This window comes from Bos mutus, chromosome 20, assembly GCF_027580195.1.
Source record: "Bos mutus isolate GX-2022 chromosome 20, NWIPB_WYAK_1.1, whole genome shotgun sequence".
NCBI lineage: Eukaryota > Metazoa > Chordata > Mammalia > Artiodactyla > Bovidae > Bos > Bos mutus.
This window is the reverse complement of record NC_091636.1, coordinates 29,927,487-29,953,621: the sequence shown is the minus strand read 5'-3', so window position 1 is coordinate 29,953,621 and position 26,135 is coordinate 29,927,487. Positions and strand designations below refer to the sequence as shown.

Genomic DNA, 26,135 nt, shown 5'->3' with positions numbered 1-26,135 from the left:
CTGGAGTCTGGGGCTCAGTCAGTAAGCAGGCCACGGGGAGCTGCTGGAGAGCTGATACCGTGTTCGACCCTCAAAATCCCTTAAAAGTGATTATTCAAATGATGCCCTTTCTCTATCAATTTGTAAAATAATACATACCCTGTTTGTCTTAAATGAGAGCACCTCATTTGTTTTTACAGTGCTGCTCACACATCTGGTACTCAGTGAGTGAATAAATGGACTTGACTCTGTAAAGAATGAGAACGTACCTATGGAGTAAAAAAGAAAAACAAACTGGGAATGACTGAAAATCTACTGAAGCAATCTCTACTTCCTCTCAATCCTTAGGGATTACAGGGTTAATTTTACATTTGAGTTAAGGATTTTAAATCCTTAACTCTGCCACCTATCCACTGTTAATACCTTGTTTATATAGCCTTTCGGGTATTTTTTTCCTATGAATATATTCTTTTCTTCCTTCTACTTTGCAGAAAAGGAATCTAACTGCACATCTTCTCTTGGGAGCTGCTGTTTGTCTCTTAGCAGTGCATTGTAGACAACTTGATCCAGTGTCAACAAGTGTACCATACTAAGGTAGAGTGGATATATGGGGAGACATGAGATCACCACCCACATGAGTGTAAAATGCTAAGAGAAGGGAAACCTGGGGGACATTTGCATTTAATGGGCGGGTAGAAGCAGAGGGACCCATGAAAGGCCAGAGAGTGGGCCTACAAGATGAGGGAAAGTATGGTGAAGTGGAGTCACAGAAGGAAGGAAGGGGAAAAGTCCATGGAGGAGGAGGAAGCCAGTGGTCCCTGCCAAACTACTGAGAGGTCCAGGGAGCCAAGGGCTGAGAGGGAGAGTTTGATTCAGCAAGAGCAGATTCACTCACTTTGTAATTTCCCACTCCCCCCAAACTCCTCATGTTATAAAATGAAAAGAGAGGTTTTTGTTCTGTTACCAACTGGACAGGAACATTCCTTAGCCTAAAGTGATGGTGTGGTGTGAAGTTAGTGTTTTGAAAGGGTTTGGTTAGAATCATGTTTGGCTGCCTTTAGGACAAATTCGCAGAGAAGGCAATGGCACCCCACTCCAGTACTAGAAAATCCCATGGACGGAGGAGCTTGGTAAGCTGCAGTCCATGGGGTTGCTAAGAGTTGGACACGACTGAGTGACTTCACTTTCACTTTTCACTTTCATGCATTGGAGAAGGAAATGGCAACCCACTCCAGTGTTCTTGCCTGGAGAATCCCAGGGACGGGGGAGCCTGGTGGGCTGCCGTCTATGGGGTCGCACAGAGTCGGACACGACTGAAGTGACTTAGCAGCAGCAGCAGCAGCAGCAGCAGCAGGACAAATTCGAAGACAGTCTTAGCCAAATGGGTTTTGTTTTGCTCAACTGAGAAAAAGTTTTGAGAGGGGGCACTCAAGCGATGTTCAAGGACCCATACCCCTTATAGCTGCTTATTCCACCAATCTTAGCGTGAGGGTTTCATTCTCATGGTTGCAAAGTGCCTGCTCTGCCTCCAGTCTTCATTTCCACCAAGAAGACAGAAAAAGGAACGTGCAAAATTCGCATATCATCTGAGGGTTTTCATAAAAAAACCCATCCCATAAACTTGGTTTATAGATCATTAGCCAGTACTGGGTAGCATGACTGCTCCCATATATACAAGACTCTGAGGATAGGAATATTTTCACCTGAGCGCATTGCTAATCATTTCTTGGCAAGGAGAATGGATGCTGGGGGAACAGCCAGCAGTATCTTCTATGGGGTGATTATATTAAGCCTGAACATAACAGCATGCAGCCTTCTTAGATTTATTACTTTTTTGTGAGAGACATAAAAATATTAAAGCATTCCATTTGATTCTAATTCTACCAGGAAGTAAAGAATAAATCACCATCAGTCTTGGGCCAGTTTTCCTCATAAAGTGGGGGAGTTAGAGGGATTAGTGTCAGCTAACCCTCTGGGTTCCAGCTCTTTGGGTTTTACTCATATATATATATATATATATTTGTTTTACTTATATATATTTTTTAATTAAATTCCACCTTGCAAAAGTAGGTGGAAAATCCAAACACAGCAAGTTGCTAGGAGACCTAAGGGCTTTTATTGGGTGAGCTGTTTGGGGCCTAGATGATGGAATTTCTCTCACCTGATGACAGACATGCCTGACACCTGTTTAATTTCCAGAGCCACGTGGAGGTGGGCAGTTTCAGCTCTGCACAACGGAAGCCGCCCCATCGCCCGGGCTCGGTGAGTTCTGCAGGAAGAGCTGCTGCCCGTGCTCTGAGGTGAGAGCAGAAGGTAAGCTGCAGAGGTAGAGAAAAGGCTTCTCCACCTTTCTTCATGAAGCCGTAAGCCTGCCAGAGTGGCTCCAGTTTTCTCCAGGAACCCTCTGCCCTCTCCCTGTTACAGCTCCCTCCCCAGGGTGCTGGTTTCCACACAGTGTGCGCTGCCTTCTATGGGATCACACAAAGTCGGACACGACTGAAGCGACTTAGCAGCAGCAGAGCTGCTAAGAGAAAGGGTCTGTGAGCAGCAGCCCGCAACACTTGAGGCCATCTGCGGAGGCCAGGATCAATTTGCTTCTCCTCCAAGCCCGTGCCGTTTCTCTGCCCCACTCCTTGCCCCCCACACCCCCACCCCTCCATTGCTAGAATAATATCTTTGTTAGCTAAATTGAGCACATGCCAGATGCAGTCCATCTAAATGAGCAAGTGCTTTCTGGGACTCGTCTTAATGAAAGAAAAGCCAAGCAGAGCTCAGTCAGTGTGCCAAACCCTGGCCGCTGAAAAGAAAACCATATTATTTTAAGAAGACTGTGCGTGCCAGTTCATGGGCAAACACCAGGAAGAGGCAGAGTCCCTTAGCAGGATCTTCATTCCTGCTCGGCACCCTCTGGCCCAAGCTGAGAGATGGCTCTGGGGAATTTCCATTCTGTAATTCATTTAAGCAGGATAAACAGAGCTCCTGCTCTGGAAGGTCTGGCCCTGAGTAAAGGCACTTGGAGTCTCTGGGGGGAGGGAGGTGTCCCATGTGAAAGGTAGAAGAAAAACAGGAGTCAGGTGACATGAGATGCAGCCAACACTGCCACCAAAAGGCCAGGGCACATGAGCAAGTGACTTCGGTCTCTCATCTGTGGAGAGATTTCTGCTTTGTAGATTCCTGAGGGCTGCAGAGGTCTTTAAAGTTTCCACAGACATTTGATTTAAATTGCATTGAAAAAGTTTTCCAACTATATAAAAAAAGACACAATCAAATACGACACGAGCAAGTTTTTAACAGAAGACTGCCAACGTGTTCATTATAATGCCATCCAAACACCTCCCTGTGGGTAAACCGTGGAATAAAGCTGTTCTTCCATCTAATGGAATAGTATCTCAAAGTTGCAAGGAATGTTATCTCTTATATAAAACTGTTACCATATGCAACTACTTTATCTGAATGAAGATTTTTTTTTCCCCCTCAATATTGTGCAAATAACTGTTTCAGACATAAACTGGATGCAGAGGCAGACTCAATTGCTCTTATCCATCCAACTTCAATTTGGGGGTCATAATAGCCTTATTATACTCATTGCTTAACTACAATTTAACTTCATTTTAACTTTGAAATGCATTCATACTAATAAAATACTGCCCTGTCTCATTTTCTGTGTAGGTGTTCTAATCTGGTTATTTTACTAAGCGGTTTGAGAATCACGAGAGAGAGACTGCTCAGGGGCCTCCTGCTCTCGCTTTCTAAGTTTCAGAGACTGAATGCCCTGCTATGGGTCAGGTGGGCACCAGGCAGGGGTTCAACAGGGAACGGGCAGCAGTGGGCAGAAGTTTGCAGAGGGCAGATAATGAAACCCTGTATTTATCACTATCAAGTGCTTAAATATCTGTTTGGCAGAACCAAGCCTTGAGACAAGTCTCAAGCCTTGAGAACCTTGAGTGTGGTCAGTTCTACATTGTTGAAGATTCAGGAACCCACAAATAAACAAAGGATGTATGAGTGTATTAGACTGGTTGCCACAGGGCAGTTATAGGGCAGAGGGTGCAGTGGGGATAAAGAACAGAAACTTTGGGACTTTCAAGAGAAACCTCCCAGCTGGTAGACCTTAGTCCTTTATCCTTGCTGCTGCTTTCAGAAAATTGTCTGTTCAGGACCTCGGGACAGCCTTGTGACCTGCTGCCAGGGTGTGTCTGTTCCCTTCTCCTGGAAAGAGTGTGAGTGATCTCCCGTCTCTGCCGCTCTGTCAGCTCAGTGGTTCTCATTCTGTATAGGAATCACCTGGAGAGCTTGTTAACACAGATTCCTGGGCCCCACCTTACCTGCCTCCTGAGAAATCTGTATGAAGGTCAAGAAGCAACAGTTAGAACCAGACATGGAACAATGGACTAGTTCTAAATTGGGAAAGGAGTACGTCAAGGCTGTATATTGTTACTCTGCTTATTTAACTTATATGCAGACTACATCATGCAAAATGCTGGGCTGGATGAAACACAAGCTGGAATCAAAATTGCCCAGAGGGGGAAATATCGATAATCTCAGATACGCAGATGACACCACCCTTACGGCAGACAGTGAAGAGGAACTAAGGAGCCTCTTGATGAAAGTGAAAGAGGAGAGTGAAAAAGTTGTCTTAAAACTCAACATTCAAGAAATGAAGATCATAGCATCTGGTCCCTTCACTTCCTGGCAAATAGATGGGGAAAGAATGGAAACAGTGACTTTATTTTCTTGGCCTCCAAAATCACTGCAGATGGTGACTGCAGCCATGAAATTAAAAGACACTTGCTGCTTGGAAGAAAAGCTATGACCAACTTAGACAGCATATTAAAAAGCAGAGACATTACTTTGCTGACAAAGGTCCATCTAGTTAAGGCTATGATTTTTCCAGTAGTCATGTATGGGTGTGAGAGTTGGACTGTAAAGAAAGCTGAGTGCTAAAGAATTGATGCTACTGTGGTGTTGGAGAAGGCACTTGAGAGTCTTGGACTGCAAGCAGATCAAACCAGTCAATCCTAAAGGAAGTCAGTCCTGAATATTCTTTGGAAGGACTGATGCTGAAGCTGGAGCTTCACCTGATGTGAAGAACTGACTCACTGGAAAAGACCCTGATGCTGGGAAAGACTGAAGGCAGGAGGAGAAGGGGATGACAGAGGATGAGATGTTTGGATGGCATCATCAGTTCGATGGGTGTGAGTTTGAGCAAGCTCCGGGATTTGGTGATGGACTGGCAAGCCTGGCGTGCTGCAGTCCAGGGGGTTGCAAAGAGTCAGACACGACTGAGCAGCCGAACTGAACTGAACTCTCAAAGATCCTGCTTTAGTAGGTTAAGCACAGACCTGAGAATGTTCACTTCTCTCAAGCTCTCAGGGGAGACTGACGCTGCTGGTGCCTAAATGAGAGCAAATAGCACTGACTTAAATATTGGTAGGACATCCTCTGCCCTGCGCAGGGGACCTCGGAAAACAGGAAGATCTGCTCCTTCCTTGAGTAAAGGGAACAGAGTGTCTTCCTTCCTGATCTGTGGATGGTGGGGGTTAAAGAGAGACCTCCAGCAGAGATCCACAGGGTGTAGGAGGGAAATCCCAGGGACTTGGAGAAAGAAGGTGAGGTACCAGGCTCCAATCTATATTCCACGCGGTTGTCTACCCCAGAAAACAAAACTAAGGTGGAAAGCAAGGTCCAGTCAAGAGCAAGCCCTTACAAAATGAGAACAGAAAGTGAAGGAGAAACAGAAGTACTCAGAAGGCATTCCAAAGTTGGGGCTGGCAGGTTGTGCTTAGCTAAGCAGTGTGATGAGGCACTTTCTTGAAGGTTCTATTGGGAAGGAGAGTGTTTGTGTGATACCATGAACAAATCTTACTTGATAGTAGCAAAAAGAACCAGAACACGTGGTCTACTGACAGACCACTTACTCCCTCCAGTTTCCTTACGCTTCTCTTGTTATTCCCACAGTGAACATCTTTGGTGAAAAGATGCCATGGTGTCCCCTGTCCCCATTATTGTTGAAAAGTTACGCTACAGCTCAGCTGGGTCTCCCAATGGGCTGCTGTCCTTAGCTGCAGTGGCTCAGGAAGCAAAGGCCCAGCCCTTCTGCCAACGTGGTGGGGAGTACAGCTCTGTTATTTCAAATTTGCTCTTATAATTCCTCTCTAAACCTTTGGAAAGAAGCAAACAGATGTCCTACAGTGTAGGGTGTTGTGTGTTGTGGGTTCAGTTGGGGAAATCATATGACTAATTTGTATAAACTTATTAAAATATTTCTTTCTCTCATAAGTTAACCACAAACATTAATTAAAGGATCAAAGAATATGTATTTGGGCTTATAAAATCTTCAGACCTGGCCAAAGCAAAAGGAAAAACTACTGAGTGTTTTGGAACTTTAAAAACAATGTTTTGAAATGACCATATTGGAATTGAACATTTCTCTTTAGCAAAATTAGACTCCAGAAAGGGAAACAAAAACTAGGACATCAACCAAATTGTTTTTAAGAGTTATCCTGTGGCAAGGTTATTTATTTTACTTGGTAGAACCAACCTAGAATGTATTTGTGCTGAGTGGTCCATATTTTACATATGGTAGAAACAGTCCTCAACTTAAAAAAAATGATGAAAGTCACTTTAAAGTCAGTTTGAGGAGAAATAATCTATTTTTTGTAGGAAAAAATTGTTATCCGTGGTGGAAAAGGTGCAGAATGGGTGCGCACAGGCTGCCTGGCTGGTGTTTAGGTTGAAGAGTGGGGTGAGGATCACTGCCTGAGTAGCGGAGCCTGGTCTTGTGACCAGGAACTGGGGGGAGGGGATTATGGACAGGAAGGAGACCATCCTCCCCTACTTTTCTGACTACCTGAATGCTGGAAATCAACTCTTATCTTTTCTAAATAAATGCATTTTTGTTGAGCATCCCATATGCCCGACATCAGGCTGGCTGAGAGAGATAATGAACAAGACTGAAAGATCCCTGCTGTCAGGGAGCAAATATTTCAGTGGGAAGGATAGGTGAATTTTTAAAGAATTACAAATGGAAGCTTCTGCAATCATAGGATCACCTGACTCAGATTTGGGGTATCAAGGAAGGCTTCCCAGAAGAAGCGACAAGCAACCTGAGGCCTGAAGGATATGGGGTCAGAGGGTCAAGGGGAGCAGGTGCTCTTCAAGCAGAGGACACTGCATGGGTAGAATCCCTAGGACTTGAGGTGGCAGGCGGTGGGGGAGGGAGAGAATGGGATGGAGTCCATCCTGGAAATGTTGGTTGGCATGTTCGTGAGATGTGGGTTATCTTGTTGACAACTGGGTTCCAGGGGGGTGCAGTTCAGAAGGGTGGTCTAGGCTGAGAGCACAGATACAGGAGTCATCAGCATGCAGGTAGTGAGAGAGGATGAGTCGCCCAGATAGAGTGGGACCGAAGAAGCCAAGGAAAAGAGTTAACAAGCAGAGAGGTCACTGGGGTCAAAGGCTTTGGGGAGGTCATAAGCCAAGAATTGCTGTTTCCATTTCTTTCATCGCTCTGTCACGGTCACGGGCAAGAGCAGTTTCAGGTGGGGAAGTGAGCAGAAGAGAGACAAAGAGCAAGGAGAGAGGGGAGGTGAAGATGTGGAAAGCAAGGGGGTGGGAAGCAGCTCTTCCTAGATGCCAGCTGAGAGGCAGCAAGGCAGAAGTAGATGGCGAGTTTATGGACAGCACTTCGTGTTGGTTGAGGTGGGAAAAGAGGTTAAAGGAGCTGATGAAGAGAGAAAGATCGAAGGTGCTGGAGAGCAAGGGGAAGGAGCTAAGGAAGGTAGCAGGGAAGGCAGCAGAGGTGGGATCCAGCGGGCAGAGGATGGACAGAGCCCAAGCTGGGAGAAGAGGAGCCTGTGTGCGGTGCAGGGGGTTGGCAGGCTGGCTGGTTGGTGGCAGGAAGCTGAGGAAGTATGGAGGGAGGCAGAGGCATCCTCTGAGAGTCGGGGGAAGGAGGACCGGAGGCTTGAGGGCTGCCTCTGCTCCTCCCCGAATACCCGTGCGCCTCTTCCCTCAGGCCCGTAGGGTCAAAGTGCCCACTTGTGCCTTTATCTTCAAGCTGCATCCCTCCGTCCCTACCTGCCACTCAGACTCCTTTTATATTTCATCAGAAGTTCCATTCCTCAATCTAGCTGTCTAGGTATTAGAGGGGCAGCAATCTGATCAAGTAGGTTTATCCTCATGTCTGAATCATCAATGGCTCAGAACCCTTTTAGAGAAATTTGCATTTCTGTGGATAGGATTTTGTTCTAAATAAACCTCAAATTCAAGGGCTTTCAAGTACAGAAACAAATGGAGTTAATAATTTTAGGCAGCAGGCCAGGATAACTATCTGGAATCTGTCTGTGAGGGTATCTTTTATCCACAAAGTAATCCAAAGGACAAATGCCAAGGAAACAGAAAGGTCTGTAGAGGAGACCAGGCCAACTTCATGATGTAGATGGAACAGATGCCCGGAGCAAATTTCTGCACATTCTCCCAGCTCTAGCTGTTCCAGGCTCTGAAATGGTCCAGGATCCCAGAGATCAGGGCTCCTGAAACAACCAACGCAGTAAAAAGCAACACCAAGGTGAACCTGGCTTCTACATGGCACAGCAGCTCCCACTGTGTTAAGCTCACGTTATGTGGCACGTGTTCAGCAGGCTCTTCTGTCCATGAAATTCTCCAGGCAAGAATACTGGAGTGGGTAGCCATTCCCTTCTCCGGGGATCTTCCCCACCCAGGGATTGAACCCGGGTCTCCTGCGCTGCAGGCAGATTCTTTACCGTCTGAGCCACCAGGAAAGCCCCATAAATCAAATTCATCGTGGACAATTAAAATTGACCTTACAGATTGTGTCCACTGTTGGAGATGATAATTTGCAAGAGGTCAGCACTAAACACCTTATTTTGTCATCTCTTGTTGCATTTTAGGGCATTGGACCTGTTAAAATATGGTTAGGCTGGAAAAGTCTTTATCTGTGAGCTGTGTAAAAAATGTGTGGGTGTGTGGGAGTGTGTGGGAGTGTGTGTGTGTGTGTGGGAGTGTGTGTGTGTGTGTGTGTGTGTGTGTGTGTGTTTGCGCGCACGCGCGCGCACTCCCTGTTCTTTTAGACCTGGCAGGGGTTGAGGGGTGGGCGGGTGGTATGCTAGTACAGATAGAAACTACTTTTAACAACCCTGAAGTCTATCAGTACATGTGCTCAAAATTTAAAGAATATTGCATTTTGAATCAGAAACAATTTTTACAAATATTTTATTGAATTTTATTGTTAAAAATATGCTTTTTTATTGTTAAAAAAATGATTTTTTGTGTGTTTTGGAAAACACAAAAAGCCCAAAAACAAAATGAAATTTATCTGTAATCCCAATTCCCAGGGATTAATCCCTGGGATCTATTTTGATACATTTCATTTTAGTCTTTTACCTCTGTCTATCTCTGCCTTTCCCCCACCCCTCTTTGTCTCTTTCTCTCATTAAGGATCATATCTCTACATAATTGTGTATCCTGCCTTTTCCACTTAACTGAATCAGGAAATGTAAAAGCAGTAACAGAACCTTTTTATTTCTACATTTTCTACTTTATTTCTGTCTGCATCTTTCCCTCTTTTTTTTTTTTTTGCCAGTATTTATTTGGAGTATTTCCATTTTTATCAAAGTTCAATTCAAAATGTAAAACAGTTTATGCTTTTTGAGTTTTATTTCCTCCCTACACTTGTTAAAATAGACCAGTGAAAGACAAGTTTTCCAGATTATGATAGATCCACCTCCAACTATATAACTGGTTCAATTTAGAGTCTTAGGATAATGATCTGCCACCATATGTGGGTTATAACTTGAGGTTTGCATAAAAATGTGTCTTGGATTAACTGACTATGCCACGGTGCCCGGTAACTGGCTTGTTTCTAGGAAGTTAAATGCCTGACTTTTGCTTGACATCGTCAGTAGAACTTTCTGATGAAAGCAAATAAAACAACCAATTAAGTATGTGACTTCAGGTGTGGTCTCCTCCCTGGTAGAGGTGTGCTCCGTGTTCCAGAAGATTTTCTATAAGGGAGGCAAAATGCCTTAGAAAGCAATTATCTTATTTAAGCCTACACTTGTCTGGGGAACTGAGGTCAGCCGCAAAGTCATTGGAAAAAAAGCGCTGTCTACCATAGAAAGCAGTTTCTTTGTTGGGGGGTTGGGTCAGTTTGAACAAGTTTGCTTTTGAACTGAATGACCTCCCGAGACCACGAGCCTGAGTCGATTAAACACAGCAAACCTCAGGATGAAGCCGCCCCCTTGCCCTTCACATCACTCCCATTTCAAAACAAAAACACAAACAGAAATACTTTAAACTTCGCTTTCCAAAGCTAATGCCCTCCCCTCAAACTGTCTGTTACTGCTTCTGCTTGGATTATTTTCATTTGGGTTGTGTTTTTCTGACCGAGGGCCAGGCCCTTGTCTTTGTGTATTTGTAAAGTGCCTCATCTACTTACAAGTCTTTAGAAATTACAGACAAAAACAGGAATGCAAGAGAAACTGGCAGCTAAAACTTTACAGCTTTTCTGAACTGATGCTATGCCTGAGAACCAGAATGGAATATTTTTATAAGGCAATATTGAAACATTCTAACCCCAAGAAACTAAATTGAGTCTACATTAGCTGAATATAAAACAGGGCCCAGATTTGGCATGGTGTCTGCCACTCACATGGCTTGCGATGCCGCGTTAACGAGCTGTTGCTCTGTGGTCAGTATAAAAGGGAGAGGATCCTTCCAGAGGGGTGTCAACCTTCTGGAGATCCAGAAGTTCCTCTGGCATGAGGCTTTTCATCTTATGACATGTATCTGGCTGTGCTCAACTGGCAGGATTTAGGAGCCACAGGAAAAAGAGCCCATCGTTGGAGGGACAAAGGGATGTGAATGTCTGGATAGAGCTGAGAGGTGCTATGAGGCCAGGTCAGCACAGTGGAAGCAAAAGGACAAAGCAGAAATCCCCTCTTCCTTCCTTCCTCGCTCCCTCCTTTTCTGTCCTTCCTTCTTTCCTTTTTCCTGACCCTGCTGAGGTTGGGTATACAAAAATGGGGTCTGTGAAATCTTTCTTTCTTAGAAACTTTTTTCTTCTGCAGACATGATTGTATTCGATGTTCTCTATCATTTAAAAATGTATTTGTAGACCCAAAGAGATAAGTGCTATAGGGTTGTTTAGTTGCAAGTTCATGCCTGATTCTGCAATCCCATGATGGTAGCCCACCAGGCTCCTCTGTCTATGGAATTTTCCAGGCAAGAATATTGGAGTGGGTTGCCATTCCCTCCCCCCGGGGATCTTCCCGACCCAGGGATCAAATCCGAGTCTCCTGCATTGGTAGGCGGATTCTTTACTACTGAGCCGCCTGGGAAGTCCAAGTGTTGCATAAAATCAGTCAATTATGTTAAACTAGCATATCTGTCTTTGTGGTTGTCATTGGCCTGAGTAGAAAGACGTATAAAATTGATTTTTTTTAAAAAAGCATTTGAATGCCTTTTGTTTGCTATTACATTTATTCAGTAATTTAGTTGGTTTTTAAAAAGTCTCTCCTCCTTCTCCCTTCTTTCCTTCTCTTCCTTCCTTCCTCTCAACTGAATTTTGTAGTAAATTGTCTCTTCCTCACTTTGGCTGTAGACATGACTTTGAAACGGGAGAAATAACTCAGAAATAACCTTTGAGATCCTAATGTCATGAACTCTTGCTCAGCCACGTTTAGAAAGGAATTCATATGTGAGGTAGGGGTTGGACAACAGAATAGAACTCAAAGAGGTTTGTACCTAAATGTCCCCTCTTCCAGAACACAGTGATGACCTTAGAGTCCTAGGGAGGCCGGGTAGCCTAACCAAACTCCTTACAGGCTGAACTGCCCCAAACTGGGCTGGCAGCCTGAAGCTTATGCCACCAGGGTGCCAGGCCAACCCAGCTAGGGGAGCATGAGGCCAGGAAACTTTTAGTTGGCTGTACAAGGGTACTGGATTTAATGGCCCCAGCAGTAGCCGAGGTCGCTGAAACAGAATTTCGAAACCAAATTGTTCCACATGGAGCACTGCTATCCTTCTCTTTAAAGCAACCCTGGAAAAGCGTAAGTAGAGCCCAGTGAGAATATACGTTTTTAAATTTCATTTTTCATTTCTGAGATCAAGAACTGAAAAACGTGCAAATATCACCAAAAAATCAGATTTGGAAACTTACAGTTAAGCTTTTATCACAGATTTGGTTCCAAATGTACATTGTTGGGGGGAAGCAGTTAAAGTATAAGTTTTAGAGCAATTGTTACTATTATAAGAGGATTTTTTATGAGAACATTGTTCAATGTAGTCACATTTCATTTCTAAAAATAGCCAAAGAACAAAAATGATTCACAGATGTTGATTTATGAGAAAAATAGTGAGCTATATAAACTGAAATGTATTTGAAGGAAGGATAGAGCCCCTCATTAAAAACCATTCTGTAAAAAGCACCTCCTTCTCCTTGACTCCCCAGAAAATTCCAAGTCCTTTCTGGACCCATAGCACATGGGGCCCAGGGTGCATCAGGACAGCCAGAGATCCAGTGGGACCTTCCCGTGTAATGTGCTCTGGGAGGAGCCTGCTGAGGGTGGGTTCTCTGGCATGGCAATTCTCACTAGTTGGTCCATGTCAGAATCACCTACAACGCTAGTTAAATGCAGATTCCCAGGTCCCGCTCCTAGAAACTCAGATTCAGTATATTTAGAATGGAGCCCAGGCCTCTGCATATGAAACCAGCCTTCCAAGTCATTCTGCTGCAGGTGGCGCACAGACAATACTTTAGAAACGCTCCTCTGAGAGATGGACTTCCCAGGTGGTGCTAGTGGTAAAGGATCTGCCTGCCGATGCAGGAGACACGGGTTCGATCCCTGCATTCAGAAGATCCCCTGGAGAAGAAAATGGCAACCCACTTCAGTATTCTTGCCTGGAAAATTCCATGCACAGAGGAGCCTGGCAGGCTACAGTCCATGGGGTTGCAAGAGTCAGACACCACTGAGCATGTACCTCTGAGGGATCCCATTGAAATCGTTGCCAGAATCAGAATCCTGTAGTTGCCAGTTAGGAGTCATCTCATCTATTCAGTAGTTTCTATTAGCAATGGCGGGAGTCTTTAATACCTAGGCTTTGGGAGCCATAAGAAGAGAAATTAGAAATGACCAAACTTTCATATGGATTGAGTCTGTAAATTGTTTACTATACAATTAACCTTAGCATAATCATATAGATCAGGCTGATGTTACTAGAGTGTGTGCTACTGGAAATACACCTAATCCTGCTGGATTGTAGGACTGTCAAAACAGTCACCTCCTCTCCTGAGTCTACCCCACCCCTGCAGTTGTCCCTGGGAGATTAAATGTCCTTTTCGCAGGCAGGCTTGGCCGTGTGACTCAGTTTGGTCAGCAAAATGTGGGTCGAAAATGGTAGCACCTCTTGGAGCAGAAGCTTCAAAAGCCAAAGTGTGGTTCTGGCCTCTCTCTGCCTTCTGCCATGTGAGCAGCATGTCCCAGCTAGAAACTGCTCCTTTAATATGGACTTAAGTGGGGAAGAACAGGGGCCTAGCTGCAGCAGAGCCTGAAACAGACAACTTCAGGAGTGAGGGAGAAACTCTGTGGACTGCTTAAGTCCCAGAGACTGGCTAGTTGTCTGCTTCTGCTGCTGCTGCTGCTGCGTCGAACCAGTTGTGTCCGACTCTGTGAGACCCCATAGATGGCAGCCCACCAGGCTCCTCTGTCCTGCAGCCTAACCTAGCAAAACCAGACACTACTACAGCTCCTCATTAGTACTGTATTAGCAAAATACTAAGCCAGGCATGACTAGAGGAAATGTCTTCATTCTGACTCTTTCTGGAATTTTCTTTGGTCATCTAAATTCTTTGTGTTCCACACCATTGTGTGTTTCCTTTTCGTAGCTTACTTAACGTACTTAGCATGCAGAAAATTGTAAGTGTTCAAAGTTCAGAATTGAAATGTCAAAACTTCATCAGCTGTCTTTCCATGAGTTATTTTTTTATTGAAGTGTGACGGTGGTGGTGGTTTATTGAAGTGTAGTTGATTTATAATGTGTTAGTTTCAGGTGTACAGCACAGTGATTCAATTACACACACACACACACATATATTCTTCTTCACATTCTTTTCCCTTATAAATTATTACAAACTACTGAGTAGAGTTCCCCTGTGCTATACAGTAGGTCCTTGTTGGTTATCTATTTTACATATATTAGTGTGTACATGTTAATGACAAACTCCTAATTTATCCTTCCCCTAAGGCATTCTTAATTGCATACAACCCAGGAAGCTCCCTCTACTTCCGATATGCTTTGCAGAGTGGCCTTCCTCCAATTCCTGATGAACAGGACCACAGTCTTATTGGTGTGGCGTTGCAGCTTCTTGTCCACCTTGGTGTTCCTAATGCTGTGATCTGACTTAGTGTCTCCATGGCTATGGCAGTGAGATACAGTGTTTATTTGCCTCTATTTCGTGGCGAGAATAAAAGCAAAGTCCACTTGAGACCATGCTTTTAGAGCTCCAATATGGGCTCCCTACTAGTTCCTGTATAACATTATCAAATATCTCTGTGGAAACTGGGCTTTTACTGTTTGACCTCTTCATGTTCCCACTGAGTTAAGCTAGTGTCCTTCTGCCCCTGTCAGAACACACTTGTAAGTACAGATGGCTGGGAGAGAAAGGGATGAGTGGCCGCTAGCTTGCTGAGAGTTTCCCAGAAAGTCATAGCCCACCTTTGCTCTGGGGCTACTGTTGGTGATGACCTACTTTTTTAAAAAAATTGAAATGTTTTGTAGTTGATTTATAGTGTTGTATTAATTTCTTCTGTACAGCAAAAGTGATTCAATTATATATATACATATCCTTTTTAATATTCTTTTCCATTATCACTTATCTCATGATACTGAATATAGTTCCCTGTGCCCTATAGGAGGACCTTGTTGGTTATCCACTCTATATATGATAGTTTGCATCTGCTAACCCCAAATTTCCAGTCCATCCCTCCCCACCCTCTTCCCCCTTGGCAACCCCCATTTCTGTTTCATAGATATGTTCATTTGTGTTGTGTTGTAAATTCCACATATAAGTGATATCACATGGTATTTGTCTTTCTCCTTCTGACTTACTTCACACAGTATGATAATCTCTAGTTGCATCGATGTTGCTGCAAATGGCATCATTCTGTTCTTTTTTATGGCTGAGTGATACTCCATTGTAGATATGCACGTCTTCTTCCTCCATTCATCTGTTGATGGACACTTAGGTTGCTTCCATTTCTTGGCTATTCTGAACAGTGCTGCTGTGAACATTGGAATGCGTGTATAATTTGGAGTTCTAATTTTGTCTGGATACATGCCCTGGAGTGGGATTACTGGATCCTCTGATCATTACTGATCCATTTCCCTGTTAATCACACCTAGACTTTTGCGAGGTCAACCTCCAGGTTTTCTGCATTGCCTTGGGCTAATGCTCTGAAGGTAGAATAAGGACAAAGACATATATTCAGTGACAATGGTTTGCAGCTTAGTGGGAGATTCAGCCCAGATTCTCACTCTCCAAATCACTCTCCAAGTCTCCTCGGGTCTCCTCCTTCCTCTGTTCCTCAGTAACGAGAAGCGTGGGGTGAGGTTGCCCACAGCTCCAGACTCCCAGCCTCGAACACAGAAGAACTCTTTTTAGTCTCAATCCTCAGGATCATCGAGTCAACAAATGTTTTATTGAATACTTACTGTGTTCCAAGCACCACTGTAGGTATTTGGAATGCATAGGGGTAGGAAGAAGATCCCTATGGGGTGGGAGATGGGAGCCAGAATTATGTTCCATAAATATGGTTTCCAAGAGCCCAAGTCTATAAATCTCATCAGGGGCCTCAGGAAGAAGGATCATTTGTCAGCTGGGGAGATATCTGAGAACGTGACACACAACAAAAATGAAGTGCCAAGCAGGAAAATTATACCTCTTTAGCCCACCCACACGGGCATGATCTTATATGGCATTTTTCATTTAAGTTTCATCAGGTCTTTATAAGCCTTATGCTATCACTCCCCATTTTCTTTACTCTGAGCCAGGCTTGTGGCTCATGCTATTAACCTCATTTCTTAGAAACCTCTCCCCAAAAAAAAACACAAAGAAACAAAAATGGGAGCAATTATAGAAAGGAGCTAAATGCAATCAGTGTCACTAAGAATCCTTTCAAAACATAACTCTAAAATGGCCACCAGGTTTCTCTTCTGAAATGACTTAATAGTTTTCTCACAGCATTTCTCTAAACTGTTTTTTTTCAAGTGTTAGTCACTCAATAGGGCCCAACTCTTTGCAATCCCATGAACGATAGCCGACCAGGCTCCTCTCTCCGTGGAATTCTCCAGGCAGGAATACTAGAGTGGCAGCCATTCCCTTCTCCAGGGGATCTTCCCCACCCAGGGGTTGACCTGGGTCTCCTGCACTACGGGCAGATTGTTTAGTGTCTGAGCCACCAGGGAAAGTTGCACCATCTTTGTGACACAGGCTATTCATCTCTGTTTGGGAGAAGTGAAATAGATAGTCTTGTGCAAGTAGGCCCCGGGCCACCATTTTAACCTCACTTCTGCTCTATCTAGACGCGCAATAGGGCTCCAGGTGGTGGTGGTGTTCAGTCGCTCAGTCATGTCCAATTCTTTGCAACCCCACGGATTGCAGCACTCCAGGCTTCCCTGTCCCTCACCACATCCAGGAGCTTGCTCAAGCTCATGTCCATTGAGTCAGTGATGCCATCCAACCATCTCATCCTCTGTCATCCCCTTCTCCTCCTGCCTTTAATCTTTCCCGGCGTCAGGATCTTTTCTAATGAGTTGGCTCTTTGCATCAGGTGGCCAAAGTATTGGGGATTCAGCATCAGTCCTTCTATTAAATGTTCAGGATTGATTTCCTTTAGAATACACTGGTTGGATCTCCTTGCAGTCCAAGGGACTCTCAAGGATCTTCTCCAATACCACAACTCAAAAACATCAATTCTTTGGCATTCAGCCTTCATTATGGTCCAACTCGCACATCCATACATGACTACTGGAAAAACCATAGCTTTGACCAGATGGACCTTTGTTGGCAAAGTAATGTCTCTGTTTTTTAGTATGCTGTCTAGGTTGGTCATAGCTTTCCTTCCAAGGAGGAAGCGTCTTAATTTCATGACTGCAGTCACCATCTGCAGTGATTTTGGAGCCCCCCAAAATAAAGTCTCTGACTGTTTCCATTGTTTCCCCTTCTATTTGCCATGAAGTGATGGGACCAGATGCCATGATCTTAGTTTTTGAATGTTGAGTTTTAAGCCAACTTTTGCACTCTCCTCTTTCACCTTCATCAAGAGGCTCTTTAGTTCTTCACTTCCTGCCATAAGGGTGGTATCATCTGAATATCTCGCATGGATGGAGGAGCCTGGTAGGCTGCAGTCCATGGGGTTACCAAGAGTCGGACGCAACTGAGCGACTTCACTTTCACTTTTCACTTTCATGCATTGGAGAAGGAAATGGCAACCCATTCCAGTGTTCTTGCCTGGAGAATCCCAGGGACGGGGGAGCCTGGTGGGCTGCCTTCTATGGGGTCGCACAGAGTCGGACACTACTGAAGTGACTTAGCAGCAGCATCTGAATATCTGAGGTTATTGATATTTCTCCCAGCAATCTTGATTCCAGCTTGTGCTTCATCCAGCCCAGGGTTTCACATGATGTACTCTGCATATAAGTTAAATAAGCAGGGTGACAATATACAGCCTTGACGTACTCCTTTCCCAATCTGGAACCAGTCTGTTGTTCCATGTCTGGTTCTAACTGATGCTTCTTGACCTGCATACAGGTTTTTCAGAAGGCAATAAGGCGGTCTGGTATTTCCATCTCTTTAAAAATTTCCCGCAATTTGTTGTGATCCACACAGTCAAAAGCTTTAGCATAGTCAATGAAGCAGAAGTAGATGTTTTCCTGGAACTCTCTTGCTTTTTAGTGATCCAACAGATGTTGGCAATTTGATCTCTGGTTCCTCTGCCTTTTCTAAATACAGCTTGAACATCTGAAAGTTCACAGTTCATGTACTGTTGAAGCCTGGCTTGGAGGATTTTGAGCATTATTTTGCTAGCATGTGAAATGAGTGAAATTGTGCAATAGTTTGAACATTCTTTGGCATTGCCTTTCTTTGGGATTGGAATGAAAACTGACCTTTTCCAGTCCTGTGGCCACTCCTGAGTTTTCCAAATTTGCTGGCATATTGAGTGCAACACTTTAAAAGCATCATCTTTTAGGAGTTGAAATAGATCAGCTGGAATTCCATCACCTCCACTAGCTTTGTTCATGGTGATGTTTCTTAAGGCCCACTTAACTTTGCACTCCAAGATGTCTGGCTCTAGGTGAGTGATCACACCATCATGGTTATCTGGGTCATGAAGATCTTTTTTGTATAGTTCTTTTGTGTATTCTTGTCACCTCTTCTTAATATCTTCTGCTTCTGTTAGGCCCATACAATTTCTGACCTTTATTGTGCCCGTCTTTGCATGAAATATTCCCTTGATATCTCTAATTTTCTTGAAGAGATCTCTAGTCTTTCCCATTCTGTTGTTTTCTTCTATTCCTTTGCATTGATCGCTGAGGAAGGCTTTCTTATCTCTCCTTGCTATTCTTTGGAACTCTGCATTCAAATGGGTATATCTTTCTTTTTCTCCTTTGCCTTTAACTTCTCTTCTTTTCTCAGCTATTTGTAAGGTCTCCTCAGACAACCACTTGACTTTTTGCATTTCTTTTTCTTGGGGATTTCTTGATCCCTGCCTCCTGTACAATGTCATGAACCTCCATCCATAGTTCTTCAGGCAATCTATCAGATCTAATCCCTTGAATCTATTTGTCACTTCCACTGTATAATCCTAAGGGATTTGATTTAGGTCATACTTGAATGGTCTCATGGCTTTCCCTACTTTCTTCAATTTAAGTCTGAATTTGGCAATAAGGAACTCATGATGTGAACCACAGTCAGCTCCTGGTCTTGTTTTTGCTGGCTGTATAGAGCTTCTCCATCTTTGGCTGCAAAGAATATGATCAATCTGATTTTGGTATTGACCACCTGGTGATGTCCATGGGTAGTCGTGTCTTGTGTTGTTGGAAGAGGGTGTTTGCTGTGACCAGTGCGTTCCCTTGGCAAAACTCTGTGAGCCTTTGCCCTGCTTCATTTTGTACTCCAAGGCCAAACTTGCCAGTATCTCCTGACTTCCTATTTTTGCACTCCAGTCCCCTATGATGAAAAGGACATCTTTTTTGAGTGTTAGTTCTAGAAGGTCTTGTACATCTTCATAGAACCTTTGAACTTCAGCTTCTTAGGCATTAGTAATTGGGGCATAGACTTGAATTACCATGATATTGAATGGTTTGCCTTGGAAATGAACAGAGATCGTTCTGTTGTTTTTGGAATTGTACCCAAGCACTGTAGTTTGGACTCTCTTGTTGCCTATGATGGCTACTCCATTTCTTCTAAGGGATTCTTGCCTGCACTGGTAGATATAATGGTCATCTGAATTAAATTCACCTTTTTCGGCCCATTTTAGTTCACTGATTCCTAAAAGGTCTATGTTCACTCTTGCCATCTCCTGTTTGACCACTTCCAATTCACCCTGATTCACTGACCTAGCATTCCAGGTTCCTATGCAATGTTGTTCTTTACGGCATTGGACTTTACTTCCATCACCAGACACCTACACAGCAGGGCGTTGTTTTTACTTTGGCTCATGTTCTTCATTTCTTCTGGAACTATTTCTCCACTCTTTTCCAGTAGCATATTGGGCACCTACTGGGGCTTGGTAGGTGTTCATCTTTTAGTGTCACATCTTTTTGTCTTTTCATACTCTTCATGGGTCTCCAGTTGGAGATTTGTAAAGCTATGTTGTGAATGGCTATTTTTTAAATGAAAATATGCCTTTGATTTTGACTTAGAGGTAGTGAAAACAAACGAAAACAGAACCCGAATGGAGCTGCTTCAGACCAGCTGGGGAGACAGCACAGCTGAGAGGCCAAACCAGAACCAGAAGTAAGAACAGAAATTGGGGATTTACCTGACCCCACCACAGAAGCAGCTAAGAAAATTGTGGAGACTCATTTTATTGTAACAGGCTGTGCCTTCATCACAAGAAAGGCAGTTCCATTTAGGGGAAGAAGACAGTAGTTGTGAGTGGTAAATATTAGTCCGTTGAAGAGTAAGGATGGGGACTTCCCTGGTGGTCCAGTGGCTAAGATTCTGCACTCCCAGTGCAGGGGACCTGGGTTCGCTTCCTGGTCAGGGAACTAGGTTCCACATGCTGCAACTAAAGATTCCTCCTGCTGCAGCTAAAAAAAGATTCCGCATGCCAAAGCTAAGACCCCACAGCCGAACAAACAAACAAATATTTTTAAAAAAAAGAGTAAGGATGGTTGGCCCCATGTGCCCATAGGAAAACCTTAACCCTGAGCAACACTCAGAACACATGTAAGCCTCCTAAGGTACTTCACAGAGCATAGGATGAACAATTTCTAGGGAAAGAGTTAGGGTGGGGGGAATTCAGGCAAAGAAGATGACCCAAGCAAAGACCTAGAGGCAAGAATTAGCACCAGTTGTTGAAGGGGCTGCATGTTATTTCTGACCCACGTCATGAGGTAAGAAGCAGGAGGAAAGTGAGGGGCACAGGTGGACAGTGTCATTTGAAAAGCTTGACTTTGTTCTGTAGGTGCGGGGAGCCACTGAATGGCCTGCTGTAGATTCTGGCTGTTGTTGGGCGACAATTCCCCATGACTTTGTCACTTTTCTACATATTATGTGAATGAGGCATTAAATCGTCTCGGTTCCCTGTTGCTTTTTGAGAACCACAAGGACAACACAGAGTGACTCAGGCAGAGGCTGTGAGTGCAGTGGGGGTTCTGTCTCTGTGAGAAACCCTAAGCTCAGGAACCTGTTCACTTCAGTTCAGTTCAGTCGCTCAGTCATGTCTGATTCTTTGCAACCCCATGAACTGAAGCATGCCAGGCCTCCCTGTCCATCACCAACTCCCAGAGTCCACCCAAACCCATGTCCACTGAGTCAGTGATGCCATCCAACCATCTCATCCTCTGTCGTCCCCTTCTCCTCCTGCCCTCAATCTTTCCCAGCATCAGGGTCTTTTCCAGTGAGTCAACTCTTCACACGAGGTGGCCAAAGTATTGGAGTTTCAGCTTCAGCATCAGTCCTTCCAATTAACACCCAGGACTGATCTCCTTTAGGATGGACTGGTTGGATCTCCTTGCAGTCCAAGGGACTCTCAAGAGTCTTCTCCAACACCACAGTTCAAAAGCATCAATTCTTCAGTGCTCAGCTTTCTTTATAATCCAACTCTCACATCCATACATGACCACTGGAAAAACCATAGCCTTGACTAGATGGACCTTTGTTGATAAAGTAATGTCTCTGCTTTTAAATATGCTGTCTAAGTTGGTCATAACCTCCCTTCCAAAGAGTAAGCGTCTTTTAATTTCATGGCTGCAGTCACCATCTGCAGTGATTTTGGAGCCCCCCAAAATAAAGTCTGACACTATTTCCACTGTTTCCCCATCTATTTCCCATGAAGTGATGGGACCAGATGCCATGATCTTCGTTTTCTGAATGTTGAGCTTTAAGCCAACTTTTTCACTCTCCTCTTTCACTTTCATCAACAGGCTCTTTAGTTCTTTACTTTCTGCCATAAGGGTGGTTTCATCTGCAGTTATTGATATCTAAGGTGATTGATATTTCTCCCAGCAATCTTGATTCCAGCTTGTGCTTCTTCCAGCCCAGGGTTTCTCATGATGTACTCTGCATATAAATTAAATAAGTAGGGTGACAATATACAGCCTTGATGTACTCCCTTTCCTATTTGGAACCAGTCTGTTGTTCCATGTCCAGTTCTAACTGTTGCTTCCTGACCTGCATACAGGTTTCTCAAGCAACAGGTCAGGTGGTCTGGTATTCCCACCTCTTTCAGAATTTTCCACAGTTTATTGTGATCCACACAGTCAAAGGCTTTGGCATAGTCAATAAAGCAGAAATACATGTTTTTCTGGAACTCTCTTGCTTTTTCGATGATCCAGCGGATGTTGGCAAATTGATCTCTGGTTCCTCTGCCTTTTCTAAAACCAGCTTGAGCAGCTGGAAGTGCATGGTTCACATACTGTTGAAGCCTGACTTGGAGAATTTTGAGCATTACTTTACTAGCGTGTGAGATGATTATAATTTTATAGTAGGCTGCAAGCAAAGCTGTCTGCTCTTTGTGTGTCTAGCTCCATCTTCCAGAAATGCTTGCTACACAAACATCCTTTGAAGGACAAAAGGGTAGTTTCCCAGTAGCTTGGCATGCTGAAAGTTGTAAAGTCCTTTGTATCTGACCCAGGAGTCTCATGTATTCTGTCAACATCCATGAAATTGCTAGCATCCAGGCTGAGTAGGGTAAATCTGAGAATTTTCCTGGTTTTTGATAGCTGTATGTTGGTCCAGTAGTTTGGAGGCTGTTGCAGTGATTCAGGCGAAAGATAAATTCCTTAACTAAGGCTGTGAAAAGCAGTATAGAGAAGAAACAATAGATTCCAGAAATATTTAGAAGGTAAAATTAATATGACCTGTGATGGTTTGGATTGGAAGAATTGGTAAAGGAAAGTGATTATAGATGATCCCAGCTTCGAATTTGGATGTGTGAGTCATTAGTAGACCTTCTGCCTATGAGAGTGTTAGACAAGGAACCTGGATTGGGAGTAGAATGATGAATTTAGTTTTATACCTGTTGCCTTTGAGGTGCTCATGGGACATCTAAGGGGGGAATGACCAGAAGATACCTTAATATAAATGTCTGAAACTCAGGGGAAGATATCAGAACCTGTTTCAAGACTTAGGAGGCTTCATATAGGTAAGTGTGGTAGCCAGCCTCCAAGACGGCTCCTTAATGATCCTTGCCTCCTAGTATTTGTTCTCTTGTGTAGTTATTGTATCAGAATTGGTCTACATAATCAATAGATGATACATATACCATCACCAACAGATGTGACAATACATGACTGCCAAGCCTAAGTCATAAAGGAAATTGAGGTTTATGCTTTGGTCTCTCTCTTGGATTGCTTGTTATAGGGGAAAGTGGCTGCTGTTTAGTGAGGACACTCAGGTAACCATGCAGAGATGGATACGGGTGAGCCATTGTGGAAGCAGGTCCTCCAGCCCAGTTAACACCTCAGAGGCCTGCAGCCCTGGCCGACGTCTTGGTTACAACCTCGCGAGAGAGCCTGAGCCAGAACCACTCAGTTCAGGTGTTCCCAGATTCCCGACTCTTTGAAAAAAGCTATGTGAGGGACTCCCCTGGTGGTCTGGTGGCTAAGACTCTGTGCTCCCAATGCACAGGGCCTGGGGGGCCTGGGTTTGATCCCTGGTCGAGGAACTAGATCCTGCATGCCACAATTAAAACTCCTTGCAGCCAAGTAAATAATAAATTAAATAGATACTTAACAAGAAGCCATGTGAGATAATAAATGTTAACTGGTTTAGGTTGCTGGGTTCTGGGGTAATTTGTAGTGCAGCAATAGAGAACTGATACAGGTGGTCATTGAAGTTGTGACCTCCTTCAGCCCCTGTACTTCTAGCAGATGATCCCCGGTCTTGGTAGAAAAAAATGTCAACAGGCTGTGACACTTTGACACGTCCCAACTCCCACTCCACTACTCCCTGTTTCTAACGGAATTCGTTCTGAACCCATACTTATCTTTCCTCCAGCCTTAAAGCAAGACTTACCTGTCTGATTTTGCAACAAAATGATGGCTCTTTAATTTTACATATTAATTTCCTGGGACTCCTGTAACAAAGTACCACAAACTAGGGTGGCTTAAAACAAGAGAATTTTATTCTCTCACAGTTCTGGTGGCTAGAAATCTTAGATAAAAGTATCAGTAGGGTTATTCTCTCTGTGAAGGACCCAGGGAAGGATCTGTTGCATGCTTTTTTCCATAGCTTCAGTGTTTGCCAGCAATCCTTGACGTTTCCTGGTTTGTGCCGTGCAACTCTAGTCTCTGCTTCCATTCTTCATTCTACAGCTGTCTTTTCTGCTCTTCTGAGGACAGTGAAGTGAAGTGAAGTCGCTCAGTCATGTCCAACTCTTTGCAACCCCATAGACTGGAGCCCACCAGGCTCCTCCATCCATGGGATTTTCCAGGCAAGAATACTGGAGTGGGTTGCCATTTCCTTCTCCAGGGGATCTTCCTGACCCAGGGATCGAACCTGGGTCTCCTGCATTGTAGGCAGACGCTTTACCGTCTGAGCCACCAGGGAAGCCTGATCTGAGGACAGGAGTCATATTGAATTAGGAGCGCACCTTATCCAGGATGACCTCATCTTAATTTGTATCTTAATTGTATCTGCAACAACCCCGTTTCCCAATAACCTCACATTTTGAGGTTGCGGGACATCAACATATCTTCTTGGAAAAAATTCAACCCGTGCCGCTGTGCACAGAACAGAGGACGCTTCCTAGTTCTCCTCTCACTGGCTCCCCTGTAGCAGCATTTGACACTGTTGGTCACGCTCCACTTAGAATTCCCCCTTCCCCATTTCAGAGGACCACTCTTTCTTTTCTACCCACATAACTAAGCTCAGTCTCCTCTGCTGGCTCCTCTTCTTCAATTCGTCTCTACCAGTGAATTCTCTGACCTTGAATATTTGGCCTTCTTTTCTCCCAAAGTTATGTCCTATGTCTGGGTGATTTCAGTCATACTCATGGCCTCAAAAGGCACCTAAACCTCTACGTTTAGTCTAGGCAATGACTCTGAGCCTAGACCAACCAGCTAGACAGATGAACCTCAGAAGCCACTTGTCCAAAACTAACCAACCTATTGATCTCCTCCTCCATACCTGCTTCCCGGCTCATAATTCCCTTTCTCTGTAAATTTCTCTCCTGTTCCCAAGTCCCCTAAGTCCAATATCTGGGTCTCAGTTTATACTTGTCCCCTCCTGTGACTGAGTCACTTCAAATCCTACCTCCTAAAAAACTCCTGGATCTGGGCCCTCTGCATCACCTGTTGCCTGCTTTGGGCCCTCATCATCTCTCATTAGACCAGGGCCACACTCTCCCCACTTGTCTTCCAACCTCCATTCTCTGCCCCTCACTCAATCTTCCACACTGCTGCTAGAATCCTCTACTTATCACTGATCTCATCCAATCTTGTCACTCTCGTATGTAAAACCCCTCAACAGATCTTCTTTCTCTTTTAGGATATAATCCAAGATTTCCCCAGCTGTCCTTTAAGGCCAACCTCACACAAATCTCTTGTCCTTTTTACCACTTAGTCCTATATCTAGCCAACAGGATTATTTATTTCAAACTCATGTTGAGGTCTTCCATGCTTCTGGAGCCTCTGCTTCCTTCTCTCCTCCTTTTAAAGCTTGGCGATGTAACCATAAAAGTGTACCTTTCAGATCTCTCATTACAGGATATATAACTGACCAGGGCTCCAGCTTGTATGTTCTGAAATCCATTGCTGCATTTTCCATAAAGACTAATCCCATGGGATTCTCCCAGCTATTGAAAGAGTCTGGCAGAATATTAAGGCAAGCTCTTTCTTAGGAGACACAGAAATTTTCAACAGCCTGCTTTGGCTTGAAGACTCCCTGTCAGCCTTGCTGAACCTTTCTTAGACAGCCAACTTTCCCTCCCTCTCTTCTTATTCCAGGTCAGACTTACATAATGGTCTGATGGAGCCTAAAGGCTCCTTCCCTATCTCTTTTCACAAGGATCTCCTCTGATAAAGGTGTTTAATTCCATCTTGGTATCTGTTTCTCAGAGGATTCAGACTAACATACCTAGCTTAAGTGTCTCAAAGCCTCACTTTTAGGAAACAGAGAAAGAAGAGCAATTTAAGCCTAAAGCAAGGAGAAAAAAAAGAAATAATAAAAATTAGAGAATATGTAAAACAAATCTGAAACAGAAAAACAGAAATTAACAAAACTAAAGGCTGATTCTTTAGGAAATAAAATTGATAAACTTCTAGCCAAGGTAACCAAGAGAAAAAGAGAGAAGAAACAAATTACAAATATTAATAATGAAAGAGGCATAATCACTGCTGATGCCATGAGAATTTAAAGAATAATCAAGGAATACTGCAAACAACTTTATGCTCACAAATTTGGTGAT

General features: G+C 44.0%; 1 non-coding gene across 1 annotated transcript; it reads right to left on the bottom strand.

The window, feature by feature from the left end:
• Window positions 1–24,204: 24,204 nt before the first annotated feature.
• Window positions 24,205–24,277, bottom strand: TRNAC-ACA (transfer RNA cysteine (anticodon ACA)). The gene has a single exon. It is a non-coding gene; the product is annotated as a tRNA-Cys (tRNA).
• Between the last annotated feature and the right edge of the window lie 1,858 nt (window positions 24,278–26,135).